The sequence below is a fragment of the Mauremys reevesii genome, linkage group 7, assembly GCF_016161935.1.
Source record: "Mauremys reevesii isolate NIE-2019 linkage group 7, ASM1616193v1, whole genome shotgun sequence".
In the NCBI taxonomy this organism is placed as follows: Eukaryota; Metazoa; Chordata; order Testudines; family Geoemydidae; genus Mauremys; species Mauremys reevesii.
Genome location: NC_052629.1, coordinates 58,638,359 through 58,659,961, shown reverse-complemented (window position 1 = coordinate 58,659,961; position 21,603 = coordinate 58,638,359). Strand labels below are relative to the sequence as shown.

Here is a 21,603-nt window from a genome sequence, read left to right as displayed (position 1 = left end):
GTCCTGGAATGGCCCCTCCATATTTACTCAGTGGAAAAGTGCATTTGAAAGACAAAGAATTTGATTTAAAAGCTGTTGGCAACCAGCTGCAATAGGAGTATTTATCTCTGGTGTCTAAGTCGAACATTATGAGTTGTCTGAAATAAGACAAGTAAGAAACCACTTCTCCTGTTCTGGCTACACTGGGCAGCTGCAAAGGTGATGACACTGGCTACTAGTTAGTGAGGATAAGAGGATATTGATTTCTGGCAAACACATTACAGCGTAAGGCAAATATCCATAAAGACTGTGGAGAGAGCCAAATAATATTCAGCAGTGGAAATAAAAAAATAAAATTGATTTAACATATTTTCTTAAAACAACGCTCCCTCCCTTCATTCTTCCCTGCTTTTGAGGCTCCATCTAGGCAACCTGCAAAAGAGCTGAAAGTGCTAGCTGTTCTAATTGCTTGGAATTTTGGCAGACTGGAAGGGATGCCACTCATGTTTGCCTGCCTGGACATTTATAACTTGCAGCTGTGCGGTCCAGGACTCAGCTCAGTGTGGTAAACCAATCTGGCCCTTGGAAAGCAACATTCCTTCTCCTCGTTCCCCCCTCCCCTCGCCACCACCTCTCACCGCACATGCGCGCATGTAGTCTCCTCCATCCTGGTTGGTAGAGCAGTAAGAGAGACTTTGCTTGACTCTGGCTAGGATTTTCTTGGACTGTTGTGCAAGTGGAAAAAAATGAAATTGTAGTTGTATGTTCCCCCCTATTAAAATTAAACCATTGTTAGCATTTTAAATAATTATAATGGGAATACTTAGCATTTAGGTAGTGCTTGACATTTTTTAAAAGTACTTCGCAGATGTTTGTTAATTATTCCTCCCAATGTCCGGATGTGGTAAGGATTATCACTCCCATTTTATATAGGGGAAGACTGAGGCAGAAAGGTTTATTGACTCGGTCATGTCTACTGAAGAACTAGGACTTTGAGATAGGGAACTCCTAGCTTCCACCCCATACTCGTTTTGATATGCCTCGGTGTCTTTTTCTTTTAATTCTAATGCAAACAGTGATAGCATGGCCGATTAAAATGAGGAGCTCTGCTGGTGTAATGTTCTGGTTTGCTTTACTCCGTAAATTGAAACTGAGGGTGTTTCCTCTGACCTCCAGTGGAGATTAAGATCAATGTTTGTTGTGCATCTCCTGATTTTATGGATGTTTGCATTTTGTAAAGGTTTTTAAAGCAGATATGTGCTTGATTCAGTAGGGGACGCTTTTTTGTTCTGTCACCCAGAATTCAGGAGTGGCAGGATTTGGGTTTTGCCTTTGGGAGAGAGGTATTCTGAAATACCTCCACATAGGAACATCCAAAGTTTAGGGAGCAGTAGAGTTTGGGCAATGGGTGTAGGCCTATTTCTTCTTTAATAGGCAGCAGGTTTAAAACAAATAAAAGGAAGTTCTTCTTCACGCAGCGCACAGTCAACTTGTGGAACTCCTTACCTGAGGAGGTTGTGAAGGCTAGGACTATAACAATGTTTAAAAGGGGACTGGATAAATTCATGGTGGCTAAGTCTATAAATGGCTATTAGCCAGGATGGGTAAGAATGGTGTCCCTAGCCTCTGTTCGTCAGAGGATGGAGATGGATGGCAGGAGAGAGATCACTTGATCATTGCCTGTTAGGTTCACTCCCTCAGGGGCACCTGGCATTGGCCACTGTCGGTAGACAGATACTGGGCTAGATGGACCTTTGGTCTGACCCGGTACGGCCTTTCTTATGTTCTTATGTTCTTAAAATACTCCCAAACCACTGACTCTCTTGGTCCCGTCTCCTGCTTGGCTTTTTCATCACACAGCTAAACTATTTGTGAGCATTCTAGGTAATAGGAAAGGGAAATTGTCATCCTCCTCTTCTGTGGATCAGTTCATCAGAGAGCAACCCTCTTCTGGCCTATCTCCCCTCCTAATTACCAACCTCCCGCTTCTCTGCTGGTGGTCTCAATCAGTTGTGATTCACGAGAGAGTGGCCTTCAGACCATAGATGGAGAATCCGGGCTTCAATTAATGAAAAGCCTCTCCCCCGCATTTCTCTCTCTGTTCAACTGGAAGGCATTAGACACTATATACTCTGTCTTGATTTCAATAGTCTGAAGCTACGTTACAAGCATGCAGCATTGTCAGCCAGGGCTTTGTGGACTATTTCTAGTTTTAGGGGAAACTACACCTCTACCTCAATATAACGCTGTCCTTGGGAGCCAAAAAATCTTACCACGTTATAGGTGAAACTGTTATATTGAACTTGTTTTGATCCACCAGAGTGCGCAGCCCCGTCCCCTTAGAGCACTGCTTTACCGCGTTATATCCAAATTCGTGTTATATCGGGTGGCGTTATATCGGGGTAGCGGTGTATATGATTTCTGTGTCACCACACTAGCCAGGTGCAACATCATTTTGTGACCTTTAGTACAGTTCTCTGCTTCTTTTTCTCCCCCATAACTAGTAATTATTAAGCTCAATGTTGAATGGATCTAATTTCATCTGGTTTGGAGCATAAAGAAGGTTTTCTACATAAATGTAGAAAAATATAAGTGACCTGGGTATGCATGAATTGGTTAAAACCTTGTATGACCGACAGTGCTCCCCATTAAAATCTGTGCAATTGCTGTTTGCAGGTAATTAACATTACAGTGGTATTTCTCATACCAAGTACAGGAAATACTCTGGTAGCATCAATCTTGTGAAAAGTAAAACTGTACAGATTTTAATGGAGATCCCTGTATATAAAATCAACATTAAATATTATTAGACTGTGTAGAAGACGTTTTGAATTAACTAACATGCACTAACTCATACACATGATTTCTAAGGATTGCTGAGTTTAAACCATTTCCTGTAAGCTTTCCGAGGGGAGAGTTAATTTAAAAGCAGCCTTTGCCACATCAGTCAGTGATTTTTTATTTTGCAAGTCTTGTGTAAAGTGGAAATACAGATGTGCATGCACACACGTGTGTGTGAGCAGACACACAGTCTCAGTAAGGAATCTACTAACTAATTCATATCTAGTAAAGAACTTAAGAGCAGGTCAAAGTGCAGTGCTGGATGCAGCTGCTGCAACCAATGCTATGTGAGATACTTCTGAAGCTGGGTTGGTGATTGGGGGAAGGGGGAAAGGGAGGAGAGAGACCCAGACAGCAAGGGCTTTGTATATTCAGCTAAAAATACTGGCCTTTCCCTGTCATAGTGACTATCATCTTCACAGGCAAGATATTACTTTGTTTTTCTTAAACAAAATCTGGCAAGCTGGATAAATCAAAGTTTCTTTCAATTCATGCAAAAGTGCTTGCTGCACAATGAGTTGCTCAATGAAAACATAGATTATCTGCATAAGAAGATGAAGTGTAATCTTTTCCCAAACAGATCTCTCTCCTCTGAGAATACAAGTCTAGCTTTTTCTCTCACTTTTCTCAAGCAAAGACTTATTTTTTTACTTTGTGTGAAAAATCTGCTTTTCTTTTTAAATTTTTTTCCAGAGAGAGTGCGAGCAATTTGCTCTACGAGATCCACTTGTCGTCAAATTACACGTCTTGCCAGCAGTGTCCAACGAATGACTTGAACCAGACATATAGTTTATTCCTAAGTGCTGAACAGTGCAAAGGTAAAACTTTCTCTTTTTGAAGAAGTTATAAAAGTGCCTGGGTTATGTTTCCACTTCCATTTTGATTCCTCATCTAAGTAGCTCACTTGCACACAGGCGAGTGTGGACGCTGTGTTTTGTCTCTTGCTGCAGTAGTGCTCAGATTTAATATAAAAAGGAAAAGAAAAGCACTTGGGATTTTGAGAGTTCAGAGACGTCACACTTGGTACTTGCCAATTTTCTGGAAGCAATGTTTACGTCAAATACCTTTTGTTCTTTTGTCATTATTGACACATGGTGGGAACTCTCTAATCTGCTCTGCCACTGATCAGACCTACCTTTACGCAAAGTCTGTCGAGGACTTCGGATTTCTGCTAAATATCTATTCCTTTTGGATTGCAGAGGAAACTCTATGTTCTTGCTAGCTGTGGCTGGGTGCGGGCTGGTCCTGATTTTGACATTAGTACATACACGGAGCTAGTTTCAAGTTAGTGCTTGTACAGAGCCTTGAAAATATGAAGTGCTATTTTAAGTGCCAAGCAGTAGTAATGTGAACTGTGATATGAGCGCCAGCAAGATAGAGAGGGAGTGGATTGGCTCAGATACTAATGAGGTGCCTGGCCCTGCAAGGTACTGAACAATGTCTGTGTGACCTGACTGCTGCTCTGGAAGTCAGTGGATGTTGAGAGCACATGGCAACTTGCAGAAGGTACTCAGCACTTGGCAGAGGTGAGCCCTAAAGGAGGGAAGCAGTGATGTTCAGCCTGAATAATAGCACAGGACAGGGAATTAGGTGACTTGAATTCTATTCCAGGCTATCCTACCAATTAACTCCACGACCTTCAGCAAGTTGTTTAACTGCTTTGTGGATCAGTTTCCCTCCTAATAAAATGGGAACCATGACTGTTCTTGGGGCAGCCAGGACCGTGGGTCACCTTGTTACTCCCTTCCCCCAGCATGAGGGAGTCTTGCCTGTATCTGGCTGGATGTCAGATCCTTTCATCTGCTCACGCACTCTCCTCTGGGCTATGCCAGCCCTACCTTCAACTTGCAGGTTAACAATAGGAGCACTCCCACCCCCAAGTGCCTTTGAATCATTCCCTTGTGCTATCTAGCCCCTGACACTGGCTACTCACAGAGATCCCAGGTCCTCTGCTCCCCGAGGTGCAGCATACCCAAGTTTACTGGTTTTACCTCAGACCACTGCTCCTGTGAACCACACAGTGCCTGTGAGCACTTATTTATAAAACAAAAGTCAGTTTATTTAAGAAACAATAAAGATTTAAATAGAAACAAGAGAGAGTGATGGAAACAAATGGTTACAATACAAAACAAAATCATAAAAGGTGAACCTGCATCTATACTTTATTAATAGTTACCTTTCCTCTCTAATAAAGTAGGTTTTCCCCATCAAGTTCAGTCTGTTACAGAGCTGGTTTGTTTCTCAAGAACTAGGATCCAATTTTTCATGAGAACACCTTGCTCCTCAAGATGTCTCCTCAATGGAAGGATTCAGTGGACTACTTCTTCCTCTGTGTTATACTGAAAACAGCCTTATGTTTCCATTCACAGAGGGCGAATCCATGTCTTGCAAAGTTCCTTCTTACCTTCAGTTGCTTCAAAGTCCATAAAGCATACTTTATATTACTTAAATATTATTTGTATAGACATCTCACCATGATTATGAATCTTGACAAGTTACAAGCTTTCTGTAGATACCTTACATGTTACCCTTTATGGATAAATATCCTGAAAGACGTGTGTCTGCTCTCGTGAGTTTGTCAGGTCTGGGATGAAGAACAGGGGATCCTTTTCCAAGGGGTTTTAGTGTCACAGGAGTCTGGTGCTTCACCACATTGGCTGATCCAGGTACCACGTTTACCTTCCAGCCCCCTCCACCCCCCATGGTAGACCTGCCATTAGTTAAAAGCTGGGCAATGATTGAGCAGGTTGAAGATATCAAGCAATGTGTTAATAATGATGGGAGCCCTAATGAAGAGCCAAGGGCATCTGCCAATAGCCATCAGAAATGTCATCCTCTGAGAGTTAGAGATTGCCCGGTGTGGCATCACTTGCATGCTTTCATGTCTGTTTTTTCCCTCTCTGTGCATAGGTCACATCAGCTGTAATGTGAATTGCGTGATCACATCGCACTGGTCAATTACGATAATAGGTGCTAATGAAAGAGCAGGATTTCTTACAAAGCTCTCCCCAGTCTGCCCCCTGCCTCCCCAACCACACACCTTACATATAAAATGAATGGGGGAGGAAGTGTGATATTCTGTTGTGTTCATATCAGAACTCAGGAGTAAGTTTGGGGCTCACAGTATGTCCACGCTGCAATTAAAAACCCGAGGCTGGGCCGTGCCAGCTGAATTGGGTTTTCGGGGCTTGGGCTAAGAGGATGTTTAATTGCATTGTAGAGATTGGGGCTGGAGCTCAGGCTGTAGGACAGGGGTTCTCAAACTGGGGGTCGGGACCCCTCAGGGGGTCGTGAGGTTATTATATGGGGGTCGCGAGCTGTCAGCCTCCACCCCAAACCCCACTTTTCATCCAGAATTTATAATGGTGTTAAATATATAAAAAAGTGTTTTTAATTTATAAGGGGGGGTCGCACTCAGAGGCTTGCTATGTGAAAGGGGTCACCAGTACAAAAGTTTGAGAACCACTGCTCTAGGACCCTGCGAGGTGGGAGGGTCCCAGAGCTCAGCCCCAGCCCAAAGGGCTACATTGCAATTAAAGAGCCCTCGAGCCTGAGTCCCACAGGCCCGAGTCAGCTGGCACAACCCAGCCACCTGTGTCTAATTGCCATGTAGACCTGCCCTTTAGTTCAGATCCAAAATGCACCTCTAGCAAACCTTATTTATCAAAGTGGTCTCATTAACACATGGGATTATTATTCGGGTGAGGGTATCAGGATCTTGCCATTCATGCTCTTTCTTTCATTTTTTTGAGGAACTAGTATTTTTCTCAGTGCTCCAACTTCTCTTAATCGTTTTCATGTAGGAGGGAATTTAGGTACAATCAATACTTTTAAATGTTATGGTTGAATGTAATTCAAAGGTAGGAATTTCATAGCTGGAGGTATATTGGTTTGTCTAGCTTGCAGTTTTTTAAACTTAATTTTCCCTGACAATTTGCCTAACTCTCTCCAAAAGAGGAAAAATCCCCAAAGCCTACACCAGATTGTCTACTTATTAATATGTTGATATTGTAGTAAAGCAAATATTTCATGCTCTTTGTTCAGGTTGGCTAGATTTTAGCTAGTGATTTGTATTGATTAATTACAGTCAGGATTTTAGAAGCATGTTGTCTTGAGTTAGGAATCTATGGAAAAAATCAAAAGCATTCTGAAATGGGGAACAAATGTGCAGTAGTAATAAGGAGAAAAAATGAGGGCAAGTAGTGTAAGCCATTGGAAGAGTTACGCTAGTACTAAGATGTATTTTCAATATTTAGAATTGTAAATTTTAATTTTTTTTAAAGGAACACTTTCTACTAGTCAGAGCAGGAGGCTTGGGGTCAGGATGGCAGGGTTCTGTTGGGAGCCCCCCACTGTGTGTACTAGGCACTGTACAGACATAGTAAGAGACAGTCCCCGTTCCAAAAGACTCACAGTCCAAATAGACAAGTCACACAAAAGCTGGGAGAAAAACAGGAGCAGAGAGATGCACTGATTTGACCAAGGTCACACAGCTGGTCAGTGACAGACCCAAGAATGCACCATTGATCTCCTTTTCCTCAATCCAATGTTTAACCACTAGACCAGTGTTCCAGCATTTCTTATTGGAGCATTCCTTTTCCAGGCCCTGAGGAGCTGGACTGCACCCAGCATGAGGGCAGCACTCCTTTCTGATCTTGTTTTCATTGTCATGTATTTAATTAAACCTTTATATTTGCCATAAATGTACACAACACTTTATAGAACATAGGAAAGACACATGGGCCGCACTTTAAGGAGATTAGAGTCTAAAACATGGAATGAGGGGGCAGAGGCTGGAAAAGTGATGAGCTAAAATAAAGCACCATTGTACATAAAATCCTGGAAGCCTACTCTACAGTTGCCTTGTAAAATTATAATGAACGCCCAGGGACAAAATCTGCTTGCCCACCCAAGGTGGAGGAACATGATGATTATGTAAATGACTAATTATGTATTACTAAACAAACAGAATTTTTGCAAGGCTCCTCTATGGACAGAACACCATATAAATGTAAATTGGTAAGAGAGGCAGTGTCTTCTAATGGATAGAGTTCTGGCCATTGGCTTTGCGTTCTGGTGCCAGCTCCTGCCACTGGGTTGCTGGGTAAACTTGGGCAAGACACTTTTTTGTCTGTGGCACGGTTGCCCGAGCCATAAGATGGAACTAATGATACAGATCTCCTTGGTAAACCACTGAGATATCTAGGGATGAAAAGCATTTATTATTATTTATGTATGTATTGTGTAAAGGGTTCTTTACAGCAGGGGTCCCCAACCCCCGGTCCGCGGCCCGGTACCGGTCCGCGGCCTCTTAGAAACTGGGCCGCGAACCGACCCAGTGGAGCTTCCGCAGGCGTGCCTGCAGGAGGTCTACCCGAGCTGCGGGACGAGCGCTTCCTCCGCAGTCGTGCCTGCAGGAGGTCCGCTGCTCCCGGGGCTCCGGTGGACCTCCCGCAGGCATGACTGCGGGCGGTTCGCTGGTCGCGCGGCTCAGCTGAACCGCCCGCAGGCATGACTGCGGAGGGTCAGGACGAAACCGGTCCCTGGTCCTAAAAAGGTTGGGGACCCCTGCTTTACAGGACTCAAGGAATATTTTTGAAAACAATCAGTCGTCTTCTTGCTACCAACCCTCCTTGGCTCATGTGTGGTGGTGTGGTTATAGAATATGTGGGAGGATTTTAGCCAGCATAAGACTTCCCTGTGCCTCAGTTGTAAAATTGGGTAACAGCAGGGGCCTCCCTGACCAGAGCAGATGCTGCATGTGAACAGCGTTCTCCTGGGTATAAATATATCACAGTATAAAAGGAAAAGCACTGAGAGCAGCTTGCTTTCTGGTGTGTTGATCCTCTTCTTGGAACTGATGGTGATGATTCCTTTCTCCTGAGATCATCATTCCAGAGTGAGTCTAGGGACAATACCTACCCCCAGCCAATTGGAGAAATCAGCTCTTGGAGTAACAAGCAGACGTTCCAGGATTATCTGCTTACCAAGACATAGATTCTTGTTAGGTTTATTGCACCATTTGTTTTACTTCTCACCTGAACTTTATTATAGCTTGTTTGTTTTATTTTCTCCTCCAAAAGGAGCTCATTTTATGACTGTGAAATGGAGAAATAACAGAGAAGTTAATTTGAGTAAATCTCAGCGGGGTGAAAAATCCTTAATTTATTCCATCCCACATAAAAAACAGTGTTTGTAATAAACAGGTTATTGTGTGCCAAGATTTTCAAGAAACATTACCCAGGGCAAAGCAGCAACATATAACCTGGCCACTTGAGTCACTAATGCTTGTATAATTTTTCAAATAGTTCCATGCACGCTCCTTCCCTGTGTCAGGGAGACAAAACCTAGGTGGATTTTCCTATCTAATCTATCTTTTTCTAAGATTGCCCATCACCATGGTATGAAAGTAAGCTTTCTGCTCCAGAAAACATCTTTGGATGTGACATTAGTCAGTCCAAAACATGTGTTACTTACATATTTTGTGGAGTTTTTAATGAACATGTACCTAGTGTATTGTATCTTTCAGAAATCCAAATAAAAGATGGAAATTCTAGGGTAACAGCCACCACATGGTTGGTTGGTTTGTTTTTCTGAAATGTTGCTCCTCTTCCTAATATATCCTATAGAATTCTCCTTGATGAGAGAAAGGCACTTTAATTGCTACTGAAAAACTGTTGCAATTCTCTGGCGAGTGTAGGTCACTAAGGGGGAGATTTTCAAAGGCACAGGTCGGCTTTAGGCCCCTGGCTGCCAGATTTTCAGTGGGAATTTGGTGCCTTTGTGCCATTTGAAAATACTCCCCTATATATCTTTTGTCCAGTGGCAAAATCAGTAGCAGTACAAATACTTCATGACATACTATGCTGAGCATTGGTTCATAGCTTTTCTGCTCAACTTTCTCAGCCAGTGCCCACCAATTTCCATTCAGTTACCAGCCACAAATGAGCTTGGACTAGTCCATACCTCGCTTGTGAGCATCCCGTGTGCCATTGTGGGGAAGAGTATAAACAGCTGAACTGGGAGATGGCGCTGGGGTGGCCTAGCACAGAAGCAGATCATTAAGGTGGGGATGGGGGAAGCACAGAGCACTAATCAGAAGAAGCTGACGTATCTGTGTAATAGTGATTGGAAACCACTTGTCTAGAGCTTTTCTTTTCAGTGCCGTCAGTTTTATGATTTAAGCACTCTCAGTAGTTACTAGGCCTTTCCCCAAACATCCCCTTCTCTAGACAAAATTTTTTATTTCGCCATAGCCCTTTTAGAATAAAACATAACGTTGCGCTGCTTTAAGCTAGTAATTTTTCAGTGGGCAAGAGCAGGAAAGGCTGAGAGGACTTTTCTGTACAGAGTACACACGGATGGCAAGAACACAAGTTAGTTTAGGCTCCACATCATATTGAACAGAATGTGATTTGCTTTTTGAGTTGGTGAGGAGGTTGGGGAGTAGTTGTCGGAGTGGTCTTCTGAAGTGTCACCCCCTAGAACAGAGGTCCCCAAAGTGTGGGGTGTGCCCCCTTGCTTCCGCATCTGGCCCTATCCCCAGCCTTGGCATGATCCACTGATGGCCCTGCACCAGCCCCTAGCCTTGCCTCTGGCCATGGCCCTGTTCCCGGCCCCAGACCCACCCCCAACTTCAGCCCCTTACCCCCATCTACCCCCTGAGCTTTGGCCCTGCTGGCTCTGGGGGGATGCAGATACGGGTAAGGGGGGTGCGATCCTCTAAGGTTTGGGGACCGCTGTCCTAGAGGAACAAGAATCAGTCTGTAGTTATTGGTTTATTACCACTTCCTAAAATGCACATGTTCTATTAATGAATGTGTCATGTGTTTTCGTGTAGGACAGGATATAACTGTAATAACCAGTGGGTCTAGAGTGCATTAGGGCCTGGGAAAAGGAGGAGATTTGAGAGGTGGGCAATATTATTAAACAAACGGTGTTGGAAAGTTTGTATATTTCTTCATTTAAATAATTTTAAATGGGCTCATAACCCTGTTAAGCATTGTGTCCAATATTGTAAAAACTAATTGGGCAAAAACATTTACGTATTGACTCAAAGCCAGCAGTCAACTCTCCCAACAATCAACTCTCTCTAACATCACATCTCCCAAGAAAAAACAGAAGGACAAGTGGGCCCTAAAAGTTATCAAAAAAAGGGCTCTGATGGATCAGGAAGGGAACTAATTTCCAGAGAGCCTTGTCCTCATCTGCCTCTCTTTTACACAAAGGGAATAAGAGCTTGATTACCTTAGCATTGATCACAGCTGCCATGGAATCTCTCATGAAGAGAGGAGGCCTTTACAATAGGCAGGGCCCAAACTGTTTAAGGTTTTTTTTGGATAAAACCAACACCTTAATCATGATATGGAAATCAGCAGGGAACGGTGACTAATACCACGGCAAAATCTCTTGGTGTTTTGGGGTTTTCCCCTTGTGTTCTCCTGTTGCAGACTGATGGCAAAACAAATCGCTGGGAGAGGACACGTTTGTCTGTATGCCTTGATTGAGACTGAGGGGGTGTGTTATAGGTAGACTTGGCAGAATTCAATTTGTATTTTTTATAATTTAGCTATCAATTTTTATTTTTAGCATTTTTCAGTATTTTTTCAAGTTTAAATTTGCAGAGTTTCTGGAAATTATGGGGGAGTAAGACACTAATTATTTAATAACAGATGTTGAGATTCAAGAAGTTAAAGGTTTATAAATGTTAAAACACAAATTGTCAAAACATACAAAGTAAATATCCTTAAACTCTAATATAATCTCAAGGAGCATTTGTCTTTGTGCAAATTTCTATTATCGATCAAAATATTTTTCGTTGGTTTGTATATGCATGGTGAAATCGACATTTACCAATATTTACTGACAAAAATTTAATCTTTTCAAGCTTGATTATAGGTTCAGGTTACTCCCTTCTCCTGGCATCTCTTTAGAAGAGATGGATTACTCTCTTTTCTCGTTGGGGCATTTACATGAAATTACCTATTCAACGGTAATCTTAGCAAAACCAAGATTTATTTGAGAGGAGGTGGAATTAAAACAAAATAAATAGTTTGCTTAACATCTCTAGATTTACACTTCTTGTAAGCAGGATAAGGTGGTCTTATCTTAGAGTGGAGAAAAAAGTGAATTGCTTACATCTCTTGAAAGCAATCCCCTTTCTCACCAGTCTGGCCTGACTGTCAGCATCAATTACTGTCCAGATACCAACAAAACCTCAATTTTCCCCCTGGACATCCTTATTAAATTTTTTTAATGGAACAAGTTTTTCCAAGCTCTTTTCTGGAGACAGAGAAGCACAATAGACATTAATAAAACAGTTTCATTCTCTACCTTCTAGGAGATTGTCCATTGTGAAGAGAAAATCCTTGACATTGATGAGTAGCTGTCTTTCAAAGACTTGAAAAGATATCTCAGATACAACCGTTCACAGACCACTTTGGTTGGCAGTGCCACTTTTGGTTAGACCTCTTGGAAACACCCCCCAACCCTAGTATTTTGGTTCTTAATATTGACATGTGCTATGAATTACATCAATTTGTAAGAGTAGCCGTTCACAGAGCACTGATGTAATGTGTTCCGTGAGGAGTATCACGTAATGCACGATCAACCCTCTTCTGCACTCGCTGAAGCTTCTGAATAGTCCAAACATATAATCCCATGTGGCGCACATTGCAATAATCCAGCCTTGAGTCACAAAGGCGTGGTCTTCATTCAAAGGAAAATGTTTCAGCCTCCTTGGCAACTGCAGGTGATGAAAAGACACTCCTGACAAGTGGTCCTATATGGTCATCCAACAGCATATGGAAATCCAACAAGACCCATAAATTGAGAGTTACTGTAACAAATGGACACACTCTTGATATCAGGAACGAGACTATAATCTACAGCACTCCTTCCAGTTGCTATCTCACCATTTATAAGAACTACTTCGGTGTTATCTGGGTGGAACACCAACCTGCCAGTCCATATCTGCATCCCAATCTGTTAAACTGAACAAGTCTCCCAGCTGTGCCAACTATGAGTACACTTTTTGCCACAGCACTTTCTAATGAGATTTTATTTTTTTATTCTCTAGCTCTATCCAGACCATCTTTCATCCATGCATTGATCATCTTACATCTTGATTACTGCAATCTCCTAATCTTTGGTGTTCCGGACATCCACACCATCCCCTCTCAGCAATGCAAAATGTAGCTTGTAAAATTGCCTACTGATAGTCCACATTATCATCGTCTTTGAATAACTCCACTGACTCTGCTTTCTACATCACCTCTGATTTGAAGGGTTTGCCCTTGCTTTAAAGGTCTTATGCCACTCTGACTCTTTTCCTATTTCCCACCTAGTCTGACTGTTGTCTTCACTCCCTCTGCTCTGCCAACAACATGAGCCTTGATACCTTAATCTGTTTCTACTACAAGTAGCTCCATACCATTGTTCATGGTACTCTATATGAATCATAGGGTAAGAAAGGACTGCAAGGGTCATCTAGTCTAACCCCCTGCCAAAATGCAGGGTTTGTTGTGTCCAGGGCTGCCCGGGGGGGGAGGGGGGGGCAAGTGGGGCAATTTGCCCCAGGCCCAGCAGGGGCCCCCACGAGAGTTTTTCAGGACCCCTGGAGCGGGGTCCTTCACTCGCTCCGGGGGCCCCGGAAAACTCTCGCGGGGCCCGGCCTGGGCCCCCGGAGCTTCTTCGCTCCCGGTCTTCGCTGGCGGGGGGGTCCTTCCTCTCTGGGACAGAAGGACCCCCCGCCGCTGAATTACCACCGAAGCGGGACCTGCCGCCAGAGTGCAGCCGGGTCTTTGGCGGTAATTGGACTGCGGGGGCTGCCCAATCGCTGCTAAAATCTCATTAGAAAGTGCTGTGGCAAAAAGTGTACTCATAGTTGGCACAGCTGGAAGACTTGCTTCCGTTCTGGGACCCGCCGCCGAAGTGCCCCGAAGACCCGCGGTGGGGGCTGCACTTCGGTGGTGGGTCCCGCTTCGGCAGTAATTCGGTGGCGGGGGGTCCCAGCTGTGGGTCTTTTGGGCACTTTGGCGGCGGGTCCCGGAATGGAAGGACCCCCGCCCCCGCCAACTTACCGCCGAAGCGGGGCCCCCCGCCGCCCAAGACCCCGGGCCCCCGGAATCCTCTGGGTGGCCCTGGTTGTGTCTAAACCATCCAAGACAGATGGCTATCCAGCCTCCAATAAATGAAATGCCCTTCCAAGCCTTATCTGCTAACCACCGCACTCTCATCATTTAAGTCTGTTATGAAAGCACTTCCTCTGGGGTGACCACAATAAGTGAGTCACTTACGTCCACTAATGTCAGTGAACGGGGAGGAGCACATCCGTGGATGTTATGTGACTATATTTTGAGCAGTGACATGAACCTTTTTACGTAACTTCTTATTCTTCTTAACTTGATTCCATCTCCGCTGTTTGTCATCCTCTCCTGTTTTAGCCTGTCAGGAATATAGAATGTGGAAGCTTTTCGAGGCAGGGACTGTGTCATTCCATATTTGCAGTTATATACTAAGTATGCTTGTGTGTACCATAAATTCCCCAGCAACAACCTATTTCATTGTTGTGTATTTTGTCATACAGTAATGCCCAGAGGCCCCAGTCCAGGATCCCAGGCCCCATTATACTAGATGCTTATAAAATTAGACCATCCCAGCCTCACACATCTCACCATCCAGAATTATGGCAAAGTACAGCAGGTGGAAGACACAGACAAAATAGAAACTGGAACCAGTTAACAGGAACATGTTATGCACCGTAGCTACAGCAATCCCAGTTTACCAGCAGCTTAGCTCACTGCTGTCAGATGGCAATAGGCCTAAGAACCAAGAAGACCCTGAAAATGAAAAATAATGAGGGCTAATGTTTTCGATGAATATTTAAGCAGGTTGGGGAGAAGATAGACAGTCATTCTCATGATTATTGAACCTCTCCAATTGTAGGGTGTGTTTTTCCCTTGTGAAGGTGATAATTCATCATGGCTGTCAATGCGAAGGTGAAGTTGCCTGGATGACTAAAACAAAATTTCCTTTCCCTCTTAGGTTGCTCTACTAAAGGAACTAATTGCAAGACTATAAGATTAACTGGCACTTAACCCTGTGGCTATGCTGGATTTTAGCTTACATTTGTTGTTTAAAAAAGTAAATTGGGAGAATTAGTAGTTTTCTGATGTTAGTTGCTAATTTTTTAGAGAAGGGTAGAAGCTGGCATGACCATGAGGTGAAATGCCAATGAGGACAGAAAGGAATGGGTACAAAAGTGAAAGTTCTGTTTTTTTAAATAATTTGCATGCTTTATCTGGAGTAAGGATATTTCAATAACACGTAAAAACAAGTGGAACAAAAAGGTGAGTTCCCTTTTTTCTTCTCACTCTAGGCCTCCATTTTAACCTCAGTGTCTGTTACAGCTATGATGATAAAGTGGTTATCTATTTCCTCATGCCCCTGCTGGGCAGCTGAATTCTGCCTATGGCTGGATCATTGTTATATAATGTCATGGAGCCCATTGTTATTATTTCTTTGTTTTGATTTGTGTGTGTGTGTGTGTGTGTGTGTGTGTATAACAACTGAAGGGCAGCATGCCACACATCTTACAGAAGGCATAAAAATGCCTGGTCTGGACCCAGAACCCTTGAAATCTATACAAGACTTTTTTATTGTCTTTGCTTTTTGATGTATTGATTAGGATTCTTCATTTTTATAGTCTCTGTTGCCTGGTAGCTCAGGGACAATTTTTTTTAGTTTTTAGATGTCTAAAGATAAAGAGCCCAAAATGGAAATTAAACACTTGGATCGTTTTGTAAATCTCACAAGGTGCCTATCTCCATCTTTAGACACTTAAAAACATTGAAAATCAGTACTTATTCAGAAAAAATGAGATAAAACTACTGTTGTAAACTGCCAAAATGTACAGCATTAAAGAATTGTTGGAGTTGCCTAAATAAAAGTTGACCCAGTGTTCCTCCATTGTAAAGAATAAGACTGTAACAGGTGGGTCCGGGGCTCAACCCTCTGAGGGGAGGAGGGGAGCCACACCGGCCCGCTGGTCTCACGGGGGCTCTGTCCTGTCCCTTTAAGGCTAGGTGACAAAGACAGAGTCAGTTGGGGCTCAGGCCCTTTGCTGCAAGGCTGAGCTGCAAACAGTACCAACAGTCTAGGAAAGGCCCAGGCCCTCGGGTGCAGGGGCTGGGCGGCAAACAGTCTAGGAGCTCAGGCCTCTTGTAGCAGGCTGAGCAGCAAACAATAAGGGAGCTCAGGCCTCTGGTAGCTGGCTGAGCAGTCTGAGCCTGCTGGCCTCTGGTCTCAGCCTGCTGGCCTCTGGTAGCAGGCTGAGCAGCAATAAGGGAGCTCAGGCCTCTGGGTCGTCATCTGGGCCCATCTTGGTCAGGCGCAGGGGGGTCGCCAGACGCGGACCCCCCCCCTCCCCCCCCCATGCCCTCCCCCGCGGGCCATTCAGCGGGGCGGGGGGCGGGCCCGAGGAGGTGCTGCAGCTGGGTCCCAAGCTGCTGCACCAGCTGCTGTTGCTGCTCTAGCTGAGCTACCTGCTGCTGTTGCTGCTGCTGGAGCTGGGCCGCGTCTCGCTGCCGCTGCTGTTCCAGCTGGGCTGCATGCTGTTGCTGCTGTTGTAGGAGCTGAGCCGTCTGTTGCCACTCCTGGCTTTCCACCAGCAGCTGGAACAGCCGGTCAGTCTCCATCTTCCTGGCTAAGAGGGGCGGTCCGTCGCCCTCTCACCGGCCCCTTCTCACAGGGACAAGGGATCGGGTCCCTGGTCAGGTGCCACTTGTAACAGGTGGGTCCGGGACTCAACCCTCTGAGGGGAGGAGGGGAGCCACACCGGCCCGCTGGTCTCACGGGGGCTCTGTCCTGTCCCTTTAAGGCTAGGTGACAAAGACAGAGTCAGTTGGGGCTCAGGCCCTTTGCTGCAAGGCTGAGCTGCAAACAGTACCAACAGTCTAGGAAAGGCCCAGGCCCTCTGGTGCAGGGGCTGGGCTGCAAACAGTCTGGAAAAGGCCCAGGCCCTCGGGTGCAGGGGCTGGGCTGCAAACAGTCTAGGTAAGGCCCAGGCCCTCTGGTGCAGGGGCTGGGCAGCAAACAGTCTAGGAGCTCAGGCCTCTTGTAGCAGGCTGAGCAGTAAACAGTACAGGGGCTCAGGCCTCTGGTGGCAGGCTGAGCAGTCTGGTGAGGGGGATAACTGCCACCCGTGAGTGGGGTGGCAGGGGGGACACAGGCCCACCCACTCCACTGTGTCCCGGCCTGGGGCCCTAGGCAGCGGTCGTTGCCGCTGACGGTCAGTGGGGATCCTGACCGCAACACACTGACATGGGCTCTATCTGGTCAGCAGCCTGACTGAGGTCGGCTGCCCCCGGGCCACTTCCAATATCCCCCTCTGGTCCTACCTGGTCCCCGGCGTCTGGTCCCGGGAAGTCCCACTGCATGGGTTCCTCCACCCCCGGACTGGGGGGTAGAGCTGGTAGGTCCTCGGGGAAGTCCGGCCAACTCTGCTCCGGGGGTTCCTCAGGGTAGCAGCACGGTGGTGGGGAGGTTCCTAGCGGCTCCTCGTCATAGGTGGCGCGGGGAAGCTCCGGCAGGTCTTCCCAGTAGCGGGTCAGGGGTATCTCCGGCCAGTCCGGGCAAGGGCTCTGGGCTCCAGCGGCTTCCCCGTCAGGAGCTCCCTCAGGCAGGTCTGCTCCCTGTGGTGGCTGGGGCCTGACTGAGCTGGATGGGCTGGCTTTTATCCTTCCGGGTCGCCGCCTGACCCTTTGAGGGGCGGGCTTACCACTCTGTAACCCCGCCTCTTCCTGTGTCCGGGGCTCAACCCTCTCCGGGGAGGAGGGGAGCCACACCGGCCCACTACAAAGACAAAAGTTAAAATGAACTAAACCCACAAAATCAAACGAAATATAAGATGTATTAATGTCCTCTTTTTCAGGTTGGTTTTCATTGGGTAGTTGTAATACATTTCTTTTCTTACTCATCCTGTTGGCATTTTAGTTATTTCATTTGGTGATGAGTCCTGTTAATCTGAGAAAAATTCACATTAGCTAAACATTGTGCAGGGATTAGATGCACTTTATAAAAATGGTATTATTTCCATTTAATATTTGTTTTCTGGCCTCATTGTGGAATGTACTTGTCTATGTATGTAACAAAAAGACAGTCACTGCCCAAAGAACTTACAGTAAAATGTAATGTTTAGCCAATAGAAATGTGGTTTCCTGAAGGCTTATTTTTAAGAAAAATTGGTAGAATCTTGGCTCCATTGAAGTCTCAGTTACCATTGACTAAGATGGAACCAGGATTTCACACAGTGCATTATTAAATTTAGGGCTTTGTTCTTGTGATTTCAACTCAGTCCATTTATAATAGCTATACAGAAAGAACCTGCATTTATCTGTCCATTGGTTTCTTGTGGCTACAGTCCACAAATGATATCCCCAAAGCTTGTTTGCTAATACACAGCAGTCTTAGTGATAGCAGTGTCTCTTGGCAGCCATTGGAAACGGCTGTTATTAAAAACCCTATGTTTCTCATTAGAACTACTCTATTGTGCATATTGTTTAAATATAGATTACTAATGAAATGCCTTTTTATTGCTTTCTCAGTGAAGACTTTCAGTGTAAAGTTAATTTGCAGTGTTATGTAAATTCTGTTTAACTTCAATCAAGTTTTTAATTATGTTTTTACTATAGTAATTCCCATTTGATTTGTCATTTCCTGCTAGGTATTTAACATTGTGCAGGGTGTGGGTTGTTTCGTTCTTTCCCTCCCTTTTTACTTTTTGACCTGACATAGAATGTACTCTTCACTTTTAGATTGGTTGAGTATGATTTTCTTCCATGCATGCATGATGGAATGAGGAAAAGTTACACAAAACCAATATTGTAGTTAATCTATTGATTAGCAAAGAAATAAAATTGATTGAACAGGCGTAACTGTGCTATTCCAAAGACATCTTTTGTGCTCTTTTCATATGGCCTTCTTTTGTCTGATTGCTCTTGTTCAGTGAGCCTTTTATGGCAACAGCGCTTGGATTTCATTTGAAATATCAGATGCGTTTTAGCACTTAATGCATTTAATGATTAGGGTTGAGGCTTTCTGACACGGATAACAATTGTCCCAGCAAACACTTGCCCAACACAAGGCTCTGATGGATGAATGGATCTTTCTTTGGCAACCAGTCAAATTACAAATCACTTTGGTGAAGATAGAACTTGTCAAGTTGCATTTTTTAAACATCCGTATTGGGTAAAATGAACCTGAAATGTTCAGAGTTGAGTTAACTGTTTTTTGTTTGCACTCGTGATAGGGAGGAAGTTTCTTCCAGGAAACAAAAATATAACTTGTGTAGTTTCTTCAAGGACCTTTTAATAAATATATTCAGCAAAAATGTGCAGCGGAGGGTATGTTTTAGCATTCTTCTTCCATCTAGCCCAAGATTTAAAAAAGTGACTGATGATATTGTGTGCCTCTGTATTTGGGTCCCCAACTGAAGGTGATTTAAAAGGGCTCTGATTTTCAGAAGCTGAGTTGTAGGCACTTTATGAAAATCAAGCCCATTTAGGGTGTCTCAAATTGGACACCCAAAATCATGAGTGACATTTGAAAATCTTTGCTCTAACAACATAGTGTGAAACACAAATTTCTATTTAATGTTGTAGTCTGCTTTTATTCATTCTATTTCTGAGGCAAATTTATGAAATTTAACTCCCAGGTTACATGGCACCATTTAGGGTTTGGCCCTCTTTTTGCTTTCTTGAAAATGCTGATATCACCTTCCCCTTTTTACTTCATCAGACTGTGCATAAATTCTAACATTTAAAAATAGCTTAAGTATTAAAAGATGATGATTGATTGGTGGAATGGAACTTACACTCTTGTGTCTGCCTTCCGGTTCAGTCTCCTGCAACAGTACATGAGTATGGAAGGGGAGGGAAGAGACCAAAGATTATCTACCCAGAATGTAAGCTCAACTATCTTACACCAAAGTCCCTATGTTTACTTGGCATGTTTTTGAATCCAGAGTGGTACTGGACAGACTTTACGTGTGCTTAATATCAGAGGGGTAGCCGTGTTAGTCTGGTTCTGTAGAAGCAGCAAAGAATCCTGTGGCACCTTATAGACTAACAGACGTTTTGCACCATGAGCTTTCGTGGGTGAATACCCACTTCTTCGTGTGCTTAATGTGGATCGCTGTGTGAGTATCAGAGAGAGGTTACCGTGAGTTAACCATTCTGTGGAGGTTACTTGTATACTCACAAATTTGCTCTTAGATATGGTGTAGTCTTTCATGCTCTTAGATATGGGGTGGCCTTACTCTTCTACCATTGAAGTTAATGGGAGCTATACCAGTGTGATGAGTTCTTGTAGAATCCTACCAGTAGTATGCCTGTATACCTTTCATCCTGAGTTGGAGCTACTATTCCAATGCTGCCGTATATCACTGCTAGTCCATCAGACCTCATTTACAGCGGAACTGGAGTGCTGGAGGGAGATGAGGAAACCAAAGCTCCCTACAAACCCCCCACATTTCTATATACAATATACTCAGTTTGAGATGGGAACTGTGACAATATTTCATGGGCAATTGTAGCACGGTGGCCAACCTGCTCCCGCCCTGGAGAGGGCTACAGCTGGGAAAAGAGAGGCTGATTGGGGAAGCAGCCACAGGTGAGGCCACACCCCAAACCATCACTAACTCAAACCCAACACTACACCTGGCTAATTTCCTCATCAGTGGTATAAACTCTTCTTGTGGGTGGAGCCAAGCAGAAATCTTGGGCTCTGTGCTCAGATTGCAAACGCAAGGAAGACTTTTTTTTAATTGCTAAAGCTAGATCAGCTCAACCTTTAACAGTATACTAGGTACACTAATTAACATTTAAGCCACATGTAAGGTTTTTTAATCACCCTGTAATCTATAAATTTACCAGAGTTCTATGAACTCTAGAAGCATTTTAGCGATGTTATTCCATCACTTTATTTTGTGATGGAATAACACTAATAGTGATGTTCTCTGTCTCTCTTCTCAATCTCTTTTGATAACTAGGATTAATTTTCTTTGAAGGAATGGTTTCCATTTTAGTGAATTGAGTGCTGGTAAAAGTCCCAGATTGACAGTCGTGGAGACTAAAGCCTCCTTTGTATTCACAGAACACATATGGTGCAAGTTTCCCTCTCACTGAAGTTGGGCGTGTACTATTGTTAAGTGAGATGGGGGTTTATGTGATGTGAATAGTTGTTCACTAGGAATTGCGCTGAGGTCACCAAATAGGATTGGATAACTTTTGTTTGCTATCTAGGCTGGATTCCATCTGGTGATAGAGGCATAAGAACTTCATATTCTGCTAGCAATCTCTTGAAATTACATTTGATATTCTTGTCACCTCTTTGAAAGGGTTCCCTCTTATCGTTTGGTAAAGAATGCTGGTGGTTTCTCATAGCTTGTTCCTGCAAAGCTAACCCAGGTCTAGTGAATACTCAGCCATGACTACAACATCACAGATAAACCCTTCTTTATTTTTTCCCCAAACCCCAGATATCTGTATTGTCTGACACTCCTTTCTGTTACAGTATCTGAAATTCACATCCAACCCAAAATTCATTTTTATGATATCCCAATTTTACAAGTTTTAAATGCTTCCCAAGGCCTACATACAATTTCATGTTACCTGGATTTCACTATCATCCAGTGGGTTTTCTCTTTGGTACACCTAATCCTTTGGAGAAGAGAGAGGTTTTGGCTGATATTTTTAGCTCTCGAAGCTCACCAGTTGCACTGCT

General features: G+C 44.1%; 1 protein-coding gene across 14 annotated transcripts in view; it reads left to right on the top strand.

The window, feature by feature from the left end:
• Positions 1–21,603, top strand: part of ZMIZ1 (zinc finger MIZ-type containing 1) — a 486,685-nt gene that overhangs the window by 106,288 nt on the left and 358,794 nt on the right. For 12 of the 14 annotated variants that reach the window (XM_039547295.1, XM_039547296.1, XM_039547307.1 and 9 more), the window contains one exon: positions 3,514–3,638. The gene's annotated coding sequence lies outside the window, so the exon portion shown is untranslated. Of the gene's footprint in view, positions 1–3,513; positions 3,639–16,494; positions 16,613–16,763; positions 16,876–21,603 lie in introns of those variants that run through there. The other 2 variants (XM_039547302.1, XM_039547303.1) reach the window with 2 other exon arrangements.